Source organism: Pleurodeles waltl, chromosome 11 (genome assembly GCF_031143425.1).
Source record: "Pleurodeles waltl isolate 20211129_DDA chromosome 11, aPleWal1.hap1.20221129, whole genome shotgun sequence".
Lineage (NCBI taxonomy): Eukaryota > Metazoa > Chordata > Amphibia > Caudata > Salamandridae > Pleurodeles > Pleurodeles waltl.
In genome coordinates, this window is record NC_090450.1 from 694,116,544 (window position 1) to 694,128,709 (window position 12,166).

A 12,166-nucleotide genomic window follows, 5' to 3' on the forward strand; every position below is an offset into this window, starting at 1 on the left:
CTGCCTATATATGTGGCCTGTGACGGTCCGCAAAACACTAATGAATAATTGGGGAAGATGGCATGAATAGTATGGTTTACAATAGGGGCCTGACTGAACTGTGTTTTAAATGGTGTGAGGGATCAGGTGTTGAAATTGTGGCCTGGAAGTTGAATAGTGCTTTTTTTGTGTTTGCAGGAAAAAATAAAAAGTTGGTTATAAAAAAATCTATGATATCTCAAGTCTGAGATGCTCCTGCTGCCATATACATTTTCTCTCTAATGTACTCCACTATTCCTGTGGAACAGTTTATAAATGCGTGGGTAATATAGATGACATAGACAACTTATACAGCACAGTTAAAGTGAATTCTGTTGCGCAGTGTCATTATATTTAACATAATGGTATTTCATAAGGCACAAATCTGAGCTGACCACACCAGGTTTTGAAGGTGTGAACCTGGAGGATGTGCTGATCTCTGCAGTATTGGGCTGTATTTAATTGCATTTGTAGCGTAACTCAATCGAGGGACCTAAGTTCATTCTGGTGGTCAATAGCATGCTAACCCTTGATGGGCTTTTGTTGGAAGACTGTGGCTTTAAAATGTTGTCTGTGCAGGAATGTTTAGTTGTAATTTGCCTTTTAAATTCTTGACCTTCACTCACTCGGATAAGCTCCCCCTGAATCTATGTGCCGTGTCTGATCAGGTAATATTTCGTTAAAAATTGAAGGCATGGTTTTACCCACTTTAGGTTCACGATCAGCACTGATAACAATAAGTTCTAGTGCCTGGGTATCAATTTGGGGATTTTTTGTGCGCTCTATAAGTACTAAATGCAATTACGAAAATGCTCGATGAACGGAGGCGTGCTCACATCTTGTCACATAAAGCAACCCTTACAGTTAAAAGTTTCAATTAGAAGTTTCAAATGTCTTTTCTTTGCAGGGGGGGCGTTCCTGTGTTCTGAACAGAGAAATAAGTTCCACCAATCAATTAGTCTTTAAGGGCAGGACTGTCAATACGGGAACAAGTCTTGAGCGCTGAGATTTATCGTGCAAGTATCAATCAAAGGTTTATGTCACTAAAAGGTGATTCTGTGCCATTGATGGCCCATTAGGAAAGTGTTGAGTGTCTTGAAGGAAGATCATTTAGCAATGGACAGCCAGTAAATCTATCGGTGGACTGGAGAAATGTGGTTCTGCAGGTGGAGCTGCACTCTGTGTTCTTTCTCGTCTTCACAGAAGATAGAGTGGTACTCCCAATGGTTTCTCCCAGGTAAACGCTGCTTAGCTTAGCAGTGACTGAATCATAGTGATGGTGACATACACAATCTGTGGAAGGCCTAGGTGCCTGGAAACACGTCAGATGGTTTGCATGGTGGGGAAAGTCTTTCTGATAGCTAGGTTTGCTTCAAGAGTGGGCGATAGTTAAGAATACATATTTACTTCGAAGTTTGTCACTTCACATGATGATTCAGGGGAGAACCAGGCTTCTGTGGCCAGATGGTTGTAGGCTGGTAGTGCTTCCAATTTCTGCAGGTGAGGATCTCAATTCTGGATGTGCTGGGTTTCAGATAGTTAGCATCCAATTGTCCATGGCTCAAGGGCCGTGGCTTAGGTGGGAGGAGTCCTGGTGCATCTTGTTTTCCAATATGAAAATGATCACTATGTGAAATAACAGAAAATCAGCAAAACAACATACATCTCTGAACTACCCAGAAGCAGACATTGTATACAATGAATAAGCCACAGACATAACATGTCTCCCCAACCTTTATGTAAAGGACATAGAAAGGTGAAGACTGGAAACGACAACCTCTGGATTAACCTCCTTACCTCACATTACAATTAATTATACAAAAGAAATCTGAAGTATGGTAAATCTATGCTTTCCTTAAACGGAGAGCAGTGTAACTTTGGGCATGGTGATGTTGGGTGTCCTGCTGCCCTGTAGTACGTTTCTGAGAGTTTCATCCAAATGCCTAAAAAGGATTCAGAGATCCCACACAGCATATTCTGCATAATTTACAGGAACGTCCTGTCCAACAGGGAGCTCGGTAGTGTGTACCATTGAAAAGTATCACTCCTAAATGCCTACATTAAATTAATAACTGATTACCCAAGCCTACTGCCCCGCTGACAGGATTAACCCTCTTTCTAAGGTTTCCATATTTTTTTCAATTCCTTTCGACATCCACACCGATTGTAGTTTGATTCCTCAACTGCCATACCCCCGTCCATTCCTCATCACCACATGTGTATGTCCAGGGTGGCACTCCGACATCAATGTATGACTATGTCGCTGTGAGCGATCATTAGGCCCTCTCCTTGCAAACTGATCTTGCATCTGTTAAGCAGCACTCCCCCTTTTATTCCCAGCAAAGTCATGTTGTATACCAAGGCCCCTAGTCAGTTGAGAATGTAATGCTGAGGATGATCCAGTCAGTCTGGGGTACCCCCATAAAGATTCAATAATATGGCTCACAGTGGCATTCAATGCAGCAGTGTTTTATTACAGTAAGATCTAGGCAGGATCGTAGTCTGAATCTGCTTGTATGGCTACTAACCACGAATGTTGCAGTGCCTCATCCCAATCACTGTCCATCAAGTGCCTCAGATCTGTAGACTAGCTGTCCCTCAGTGTTGTAGCACATCTGCTTAATTATGGATGATGGCTGTATCAATAGCACAGACACCCCCTTTTCATGTCCTCCCATTATTATTTTGCCTACTAGTAAAGAGTGTCAGACAAGGAGTCTGATTCAATCCATTGACTAAGGAGCCTGTATGGCACTAGCAGGTTGTGTAGAAACTGAGATGCTGCCAACTCAAATATCGACTGTAGTTTTGTAAAAGACCTAAGGCCAGGATTACCACGCAACTCACCCAATTTACCAATCCTAAAGCAGTCCCATGCCTTAAGATATTTGACTACCATCATACACACCACAGATGTACCACACCCTAAGCCTGTCTCTTTGGTGATCATACTAGTCCATTGTATAGCTTTCAATGCAACTTTCTAAGCCATAATCACAGAGTTGCTTGCAACAGGTAAGGCATTTGTATTCTTCACCCCATAAATATACCGACAATGTGTGTTGGGGTCCATCTGCATTCTCTCAACCCATACTGAGGATTCCTTACCCTGTGAGACAAATTTCCAATCGTTCATAACCACTAATTAGGATGTTCGGTAATAGTCCCTGAAGTATGGCAACTCTATGCTTCCCTTAAATGTAACGCAATGTAAATTTGGACATGTGATGCTGGGCGTCCTGCTGCACTATAGAACTTTTCTGAGAGGTTCATCCACCTGCCTAAAAAGGATTCAGGGGTCCCAATCAGCATATTCTCCATAATTTACAAGAACACCCTGTCCAAAGCGTGGCAATATGCCGCACTGGGAAGTGCCATTCCTTAACTCCTGCATTACATTATTGAGACTGAGGTCGTAGACCTTAGCACATGAACCAGAAGGTAACAAAAACCTTGATATTAAATTATCCATAGAGCTTTGTTCTGACAAACAGCCTCATAAGATGTAGTGGAAACAGTACAGATTAATTCCAGTTAATTGTGAGGCCCGTGTACACCCCATTAATTGTAAACACATCTACAATTCTAGAAATCGTTCAGCTGAGATTAGGTTTGTAAAGCAGGATATCTTCTGCTTACAATAATTTGAGGTCTCAATATACTTTCTTTGGGGGTTAGATGTGATCCACCTGCAAGTGGTTCTGTTAAATGTTCAAACATGAGATGTGGGATTGGACGCCCGGGCTGTGAGTCTCTAAGCAATGCAAATGGTCTGCCATTAATTCCAACTGCAGCATCGGAGAAGAATAAATCAGACAATCCAGGAAAGAAAAATCAATCCGACTATCATCACTCTCGAGACCCCAAAGGGAAAGCGGAATTGATCTGAATATAATCAAATGTATTTTTAGCATCTAGAAACAGACTGTGAGTGTAACATCGAGAGACCCGGCAGGATTCATGCTGGTGTGCAGACAGCCTAGGATAAGCCAAGTCGATCTATTTGGTATGGAGTACTTTTGCCAGGATCTTGGACTCGAATTTCAGCGGTTATGTGGATCTGTAGGGGGAATGTTTGTACTTCAGCTTCTCTTTTTTGAGTATCAAAACGATAATGGCTTGTTACATATCTCCGGACATAGCTACCTCCTTTCTCACTGACTAAAAAGGCTCACAGTTCCTCATTCAGTTATTATGAGAACCATTTACAGACCTCGAACGAAAGGCTGTTTGGGCCTAAAGCTTCCCCTATTTCCTCGACTGTCAAGTCTTGTTTGAGTAGTAGGATTTCTTCACCCATTAGACATAACATAGGTATTGTTTCTATGAAACTATGCCCTCATCTGTGGCATGAGTGGGGGAATAACATAGAACTTTGTAATAGTGAGAGAGATGATTTTTTGATCTATTCAACAGGTACAAGGGTACAAAAAAGTCAAATCTAGGATGGTTCCTTCAACACCATGATTTTCGTTTGTTTGGTGGACTGAACTGAAAGCCAAAAAGACGTCCTGAAGCAATAGAGCAGCAACCCCCATTCTATAAACTGTGGTCTTTGAGTGTTCACATATGGTTCTCATCGAGGATTCCTCCTTTGCCGCAAGAGAATCCAGTTTGGTAGATGAGAAGATTCCTTTATTCCATGAAGTTGGAGATCTGATTGAATGTAGCTCTTTCAATTAGTTTGCCAAAGAATGAGCGATTATTGATCATTCTGAGGCTATCAGAGTCAAAGGGATTAAGGTTTTTCTTTATGAATGGCTTGATTCAGGAGGCATCCATGTCATTGTCGGAGCTTGCCGAGGATATGGAGTTGACAACAGTCCTTTCTGGGATGGCATTTTTTGTGGCAAATAAGATGTTCTTAAAAGCATGAACTGGACAAGGATCTGATGTGAAGTAAGCCAGGGCACTGACCCTGAGCATTTCCTCGAGTTGTTTTGCGGAGGTTGCATGAAGGTGACAAGAGGCTGTTGTCTACAGGCAGATATTGTCTTGTTCTTAGTAATTTAATGAAGAGTGTTGCTGAATGATTGGGTTTCCAGATGGTGTTCCAGCCCCAGAGTTTAAGTGATGTCTTTGCATCTCACTACATGCCAGATCTTCAATTAATATGGTAGCTGGAAAATGGAGGCATTCCTGCATAGATATAACCAATCAAAGAGGAAAAGTGGAGGTACTTTCCTACGTTTGCTCTCCCCAAAAATTAAATTAAACCAACCAAAATGCCAAGAGGAAAGAAGCAAAAATGGCCTCTACTTAAGAAGAAAGCATACACCATTCCAGGAGAAAAATATGACCATTTATAGGACAAATGCCCACACCCACTAAGATGTGACATGCTTCATCATTGGGCCCCTTCTCACATGGGTGGACAAAGCCGCAAATGTGGACTACTGACCTGGTAGGACAGAGGAGCTCTTGGGGCCGAAGTTGGTTCCGTGCCCTCCGCCAAGGATCTCAGTGAACTGGTGTGGAAGAGTTGACATTCAAGTAAATAGAGTCAAATACATAAAACTGCCTTGTGGTGGACCTGTTTTCCTTTACTGAGGTCCCCAGTGAGTAGGATTAAAATGTATAGTGGAAATATTAAACCCTTGTAATGAAGGTCAACATGTTTCAGCCCTATATAATGCCCTAAAAAGGAGCCATAGGCTTTTTTTCAGGACCTTCCCCCTTTTTATGACACCTAGGTCTGTGTTGTGATTGTGAAATGTGAGTAGGTATACATACATATCCTAGGTCTCCAAACGTTAAGTCATTATTTTGTAGACTGCATGGGCCCTAGCTGGGAGAACAGTACTGCCTTTATTCTAGGACTTAGAAAGGGATCAGCCTTACTAGTGCTGTCTCATGGTCCTCCTCTCCTGGCCCAGACTGTCCTATAAATGAACAGATTTCTTGCTTATAATGACTTAAAATGTCTTCGTACGTATCAGTCATACAAGGTTTATTACAACTTTCAAATTACTTTCCTCTGGACATTTTGGTTAGTCCTTGCTTTATCACCATGGGCATAACTAGCTTGGATGTCTTGACCTACTATCAATTCCGTTGCTAGAAGAACTTTCAGTTGCAGGTGATCTTTTAGATAGATACACACAACTGCAAGTTATAGGAGACTTTGGGGTCTTCCATCACCAAATGTCACACTTCTACCAATGCCTTCCCTGATCAGCATGCCAGGGCATTTTAGGCCAATAGTATATGGACTGGAGTCTCACTAGTCTTCCATTTTATTTCTGTTAGTTTCTTTTGTTATGTTTCAGTATTCAGTTAGTTGAACATAGTGTTCTTTTTCACATTCTGTGCAGCGTTTTCGGCAACAAGATTATACGCCCATTGTAATTCCGGTTTGCATTTGATGGAACTCAGGTTAGACTGGTGGTCTTTTCCATCTTTTCACATTCTAAAATCAATGCCCACATGTATTGTGGCATTCTGTCAAAACATGAACTAGTGGGGGACAACTCTGTTGCATAATTTTGAGCGCAGTGGTAGGCTTGGTCCAAAGAGACAGTGATGCTAGAGTTTCCAACATTTCTACCAATGTCAAATTAAAACTTTCAGCTTTTGCATCACCTTGGGGACTGTAAAGCTTTCAAAGTCTCCTCCGTGGTCATAGGGTAGTCTATCTGGCAACCACCTTCGGGATTATACAGCTTTCAAAGTATCTTCCTTGGTCAGAGTGTAGTATAACTGGCAATCTGTAGAGCACACAATGTATTTCCCAAGGTATTGAAGGAATTGTAATTGCTTTTTGTCTATGTACATGTTTATGCATAAGAGTGAAATAACCTGTCATAAGTAGCCTCTTCACAAATACCGAATTTTGGGGCATAGATAAGTGGATAACCCATAAGAACGCCTTCTTGTGAGTGTTCTCCATGGAATACACTGAGTAGAGGTTTTGCATTATTTCTAAACATCAGTAATCTCTTGAGTCCAGTAAATTTCTATGCAAATCCTCTTAAATTGTGTTGCCCCAGTGTCTGTTGTCATTGTGGAGCAATTTAAGTACAACTGGTCAATGTTAGTTAGGTAGTACCGGCATTGAGTAGGAATGAAAATGTAGTTCTGTGATTCAAACTCCTCGCTACATTAACAGTTTGTCTTAATTATTTTTCATGCTGAAACTTTCAGAAGGGACACATGTTATAGACAAAGCTTGTTTGTTTAGTCTCTTTTGGTGCAGCATAATTCGTTTTGATCTCACTGAAGTCATATTGGTGCATTCATTGGAGAGATGTAAGATTCACCCAATGATGCTGGAATATAATAAAGGGACAGCTTCTGACATAGCTCTCATATTCTCCGTAGCTTGTGGGGTATCAGTGGTAGCATGAGGTAGCTGCGCTGTGACAGTTTTACAGAGCCTTAACAAACTATCTAAACATGTCAGACCATTGTTGAGCCAGAATTCTAAGAAAAGTGGTGCCTCAGAGTTGCAAATTGGATTCAGAGTTGCAAATTGGATTCTTCAATGCAACAAACGATGTTTGACATGTGGTCTCCAAGGCAATGTTTTAAACATAGGTTACCAAGATGTTTCTCGTTTCAACTATTAACTTTATCCCATATGAACAGTCAAGCAATTTTTCACTGCCCATCTGACAATGAGGAACTCTACTTTGTAGACCTGGCAATTCTTTTGGCAATTGGCATGCTGCTGCTTGACTATTATGCAACTGGTTAAGAAACGTTCTCCTGTCCTTCACAGAGTACCGATTCCAGTTCTGCAAATCTAACAGCAAATAGGACAGGACATTCCTGGACATGCAATCAGGCACTCAGGGCAGGGGTACATGGCCATATACTAAATAGGGGTCATTCTCGTCAAAACAGAAATGAATCATTGCAAATGGACAGACCATTTTACTTAATTGCAGTGGCAGTTCAAATACTAGGTGGTCATTACAACATTGGCGGTAAAAGGCGCTTACCGCCGTGCAGAAGACCGCCAATACACCGGCGCGACCGCGGAATCCCGCCACAGCTATTATGACCCACATCTCGGAATCCACCGAAATTCAAACACCCACACAATTCCGCCACAACAAAGGTCAGTGTTAAACTGGTGAAAACAAAACCTCCACCTCCACGCCAACAGAAACACGCCCATGCTATTACGACCCACAAATCCACGCGGCGGTCTTTCAGCCGCGGTATTCCATTGGCGGTACACACTGCTGTGCTCAAAATACACACACATCTCCAGAACACCGCCACATTCGACAATTCAAAATACACACAGCTGATACACATACAAACAACACTCCCACACACCCAACTCAATATAAAACACACACCTACATCACCCACAAGCCCCTAAGACCAAAAAATAGAGACGAAGGCCAGAGAGAAAGCACAGAATAGACAACCCCACCACACAGAGGCACACAACACCATCACCCACACAACATCCACGCACAAAACACCACACACCACTACCCATCACCACACTCATCAACACATACACCACCGCACACATCACCTACACCACCCCATGTCACGCCAAAGACACCCCCGGTTTTCCGAGGAGGAGCTCAGGGTCATGGTGGAGGAAATCCTACGGGTAGAGCCACAGCTATTTGGCTCACAGGTGCAGCACACATCCATAGCCAGGAAGATGGAGCTATGGCACAGAATCGTGGACAGGGTCAACGCTGTGGCACAGCATCCAGGAAATCGGGAGGACATCAGGAAGAGGTGGAACGACCTACGGGGGAAGGTGCGTTCAGCGGTCTCCAGGCACAACATCGCGGTTCAGCGGACTGGCGGCGGACCCCCACCTCCTCCCCCACAACTAACAACATGGGAGGAGCAAGTCTTGACCATCATGCATCCAGAGGGCCTCGGAGGAGTCGGTGGACAAATGGACACTGGTAAGTCAAATCTTAACTATCATATCCCCCACCCTACCTGCATGCTATCACACACCCCCACCCTCACACCCTCCCCTATCACTTCAACTCCTCACTAATGTACTAATAACACAAACCACACATCCCAACAACAAGCCCTGCATGACATAACAAAGTATGGACACCCATCACCAAAGTATGCTCAATGCACATACCCAGAACACCCCCCCAACCATCATCACACAAGCCCTCCCACAGGAATGCTTGCACTGGTGTACACGGTGAGCCACCCATTGCACACCATGACACACACACATGCAATAATCATGCACTTATGCCCCTGCAGGATCACGAAGGACTGTCACCACACCGGAGGGTCCAGACAACTCCACTCCACCCACAGAAGAGGCCCACAGTGACGATAGCAGCTCTGCCCTATTGGATCCTGATGACCAGCCCAGACGATCGTGGGCCTCGGGACAGTCGGTTCCCCTTGCACAGGCACAGCCCAACACTGACCTTCCACCCTCTGGTAACACCAGCACAGCACCCACCCAGCGGGCCCATACCTCCCTACCCAGAACACGTCAATCAGCTGTGTGTCCACCACTACAGGGAACCCAGGATAACCCACCACCCTAACAACAACAGGGACCTGGGGGCAGTGGTAGTGGGTACACGGTCCAGGGGACGGAGGCACAGGAACACAGGGGAACTGGGAGGGCTGCTGTGCGACAGGGGGCGGACAGGCCAAGGGAACACACTCTCCACGAGGCCCTATCCTCCATCATGGGAGCATACCACCACTCCCAGGAGACGATGGCGACGGTCCTGGCCAAGTTTCAGGACACCCAGCGCCTGCAGGAAGAACAGTATTTGGGATTCAGGGAGGAGCTCAGGACCATCAGCTCCGCCCTGGGCACCATCGTAGGGGTGCTGAAGGACATACAGCAGACCTTGAGGGACACCGTGGCACTCCAAGGGGACCCTGACACTAGCATGGACGATGAACTGCCCACCACCTCCACCGGCGCTAGTGGACAGGACGCCCCACCACAGGACCACCACACCAGCACCCCACCCCCTGCAGACGGACAACCACCACGCAAGCGGTCCCTGAGATCCAGGAACAGGACAGAGCAAGATGGCAAGACCCCCGCCAGGAAATGAGACCACCCTGATTGTGCTCCCACTGTCTCACTTTGTAATTCTGTCCATACTTTAACTGCCCCAGCTCCACTTCCTTTGCCCATATGGACAGTGCACCTGTGTGACCAATGGACTGGACTCTGCCATGGACATTCCTCCACCGTCCCCCATCACCATAGTACAACCCCCCTCCATTTTTGAGCACTTCAATAAACACCCTTGAACCACAAAAAAATCTGGAGTCAGTCTGTGATTTGGTAAAATGTATTTTCAATGACAGTGTCAAAATGCGTTTCTAGTTGTAAAGCCAACATACCTATGTCACACATCACAAGTCCTTGAAGATGCAAGCAGATAACACACGTTGGTAACCACACCTGTGAAACCGTAATGGAAAAGTACAACTCAGTTACCAAATAATGCTATGAAATTACACACAGGATAGAGGAAGACGTGTGACAGTGAATGTAATGGTAAAAATGAAAATGTTCTCACCTGTGTGTCACTGGAAATATTGCTGTATGACTGACTCCCTGTTGTCGTTGTCTTCTTCCTCAGCTTCCTCCTCATCACTGTCCACAGGCTCCACAGGCTCCACAGCTGCGACAACACCGTCATCTGGACCATCCTCCTGCAGAAAAGGCACCTGGCATCGCAAAGCAAGATTGTGAAGCATAGAGCAGGCGATGATGATCTGGCACACCTTCTTCGGTGAGTAGAATAGGGAACCACCTGTCATATGGAGGCACCTGAACCTGGCCTTCAGGAGGCCGAAGGTGCGTTCGATCACCCTCCTAGTCCGCCCATGGGCCTCATTGTAGCGTTCCTCTGCCCTGGTCCTGGGATTCCTCACTGGGGTCAGTAGCCAGGACAGGTTGGGGTAACCAGAGTCCCCTAATAGCCACACACGGTGCCTCTGGAGTTGACCCATCATATAAGGGACCATGCTATTCCGCAGGATGTAGGCGTCATGCACTGAGCCAGTGAACATAGCATTTACCTGGGAGATGTACTGGTCTGCCAAACATACCATCTGTACATTCATCGAATGATAACTCTTCCGGTTCCTGTACACCTGTTCACTCCTGTGGGGGGGTACCAGAGCTACATGGGTCCCATCAATAGCACCTATGATGTTGGGGATATGTCCAAGGGCATAGAAGTCACCTTTCACTGTAGCCAAATCCTCCACCTCATGGAAAATGATGTATCTCCTTACATGTTTCAGCAGGGCAGCCAACACTCTGGACAACACGTTGGAAAAAATAGGCTGGGACATCCCTGATGCCATGGCCACTGTTGTCTGAAAAGACCCACTTGCAAGGAAATGGAGCACTGACAGCACCTGAACGTCAGGGGGGATTCCAGTGGGATGGCGGATTGGTGACATCAGGTCTGGCTCCAACTGGGTACATAGTTCCTGGATAGCGGCACGGTCAAACCTGTAGGTGATGATTAAATGTCGCTCCTCCATTGTCAACAGGTCCACCAGCGGTCGGTACACCGGAGGATTCCGCCATCTTCTCAATTGTCCCAGCTGACGGTGCCTAGGAAGGACAACAGTGACCACAGAGTCAACAAATTCCCAGGTATGTACCCACAGATACACAGAACACGACACCAAACACAAAACCATTCCTGTATGTGTGTTGAGTGTAGACCTAGCTATGTGTGACGCAGAAGTAAATGAAGCCATGTAGGCCCCTGAAATGGCGGCTGTCTGACCTCTAAACTGGGACAATGGTATTGTGAGGTAACTGCGCTGACGTTGCACACCGTCGCGGCAGGCGGTGGTAGACCGCGGCGCAATGCAGCATTGGTTAACATTGGACCCTATGGGTCCCAGGAGCCAATGAACAAGTGCGCCGGCGTTGATGATACGCACAGCTGCGGACGTCACCGCCGCGGACGTCACTGCCATTTTCTATCCATTCAATCACTCGATACCTGACCTTCGACAGGAGAGGACCTAAACTGTAAGTGCTGCTGTGACCTCGGTCTGGAAGCGACGATGGCTGCTGCGTCTGGGGAAAGGGCCCCTGCCTTCACTGCTCAGGAGTTGGAGAAACTAGTAGACGGGGTCCTCCCCCAGTACACGCTACTCTACGGTCCTCCAGACCAACAGGTAAGTACAC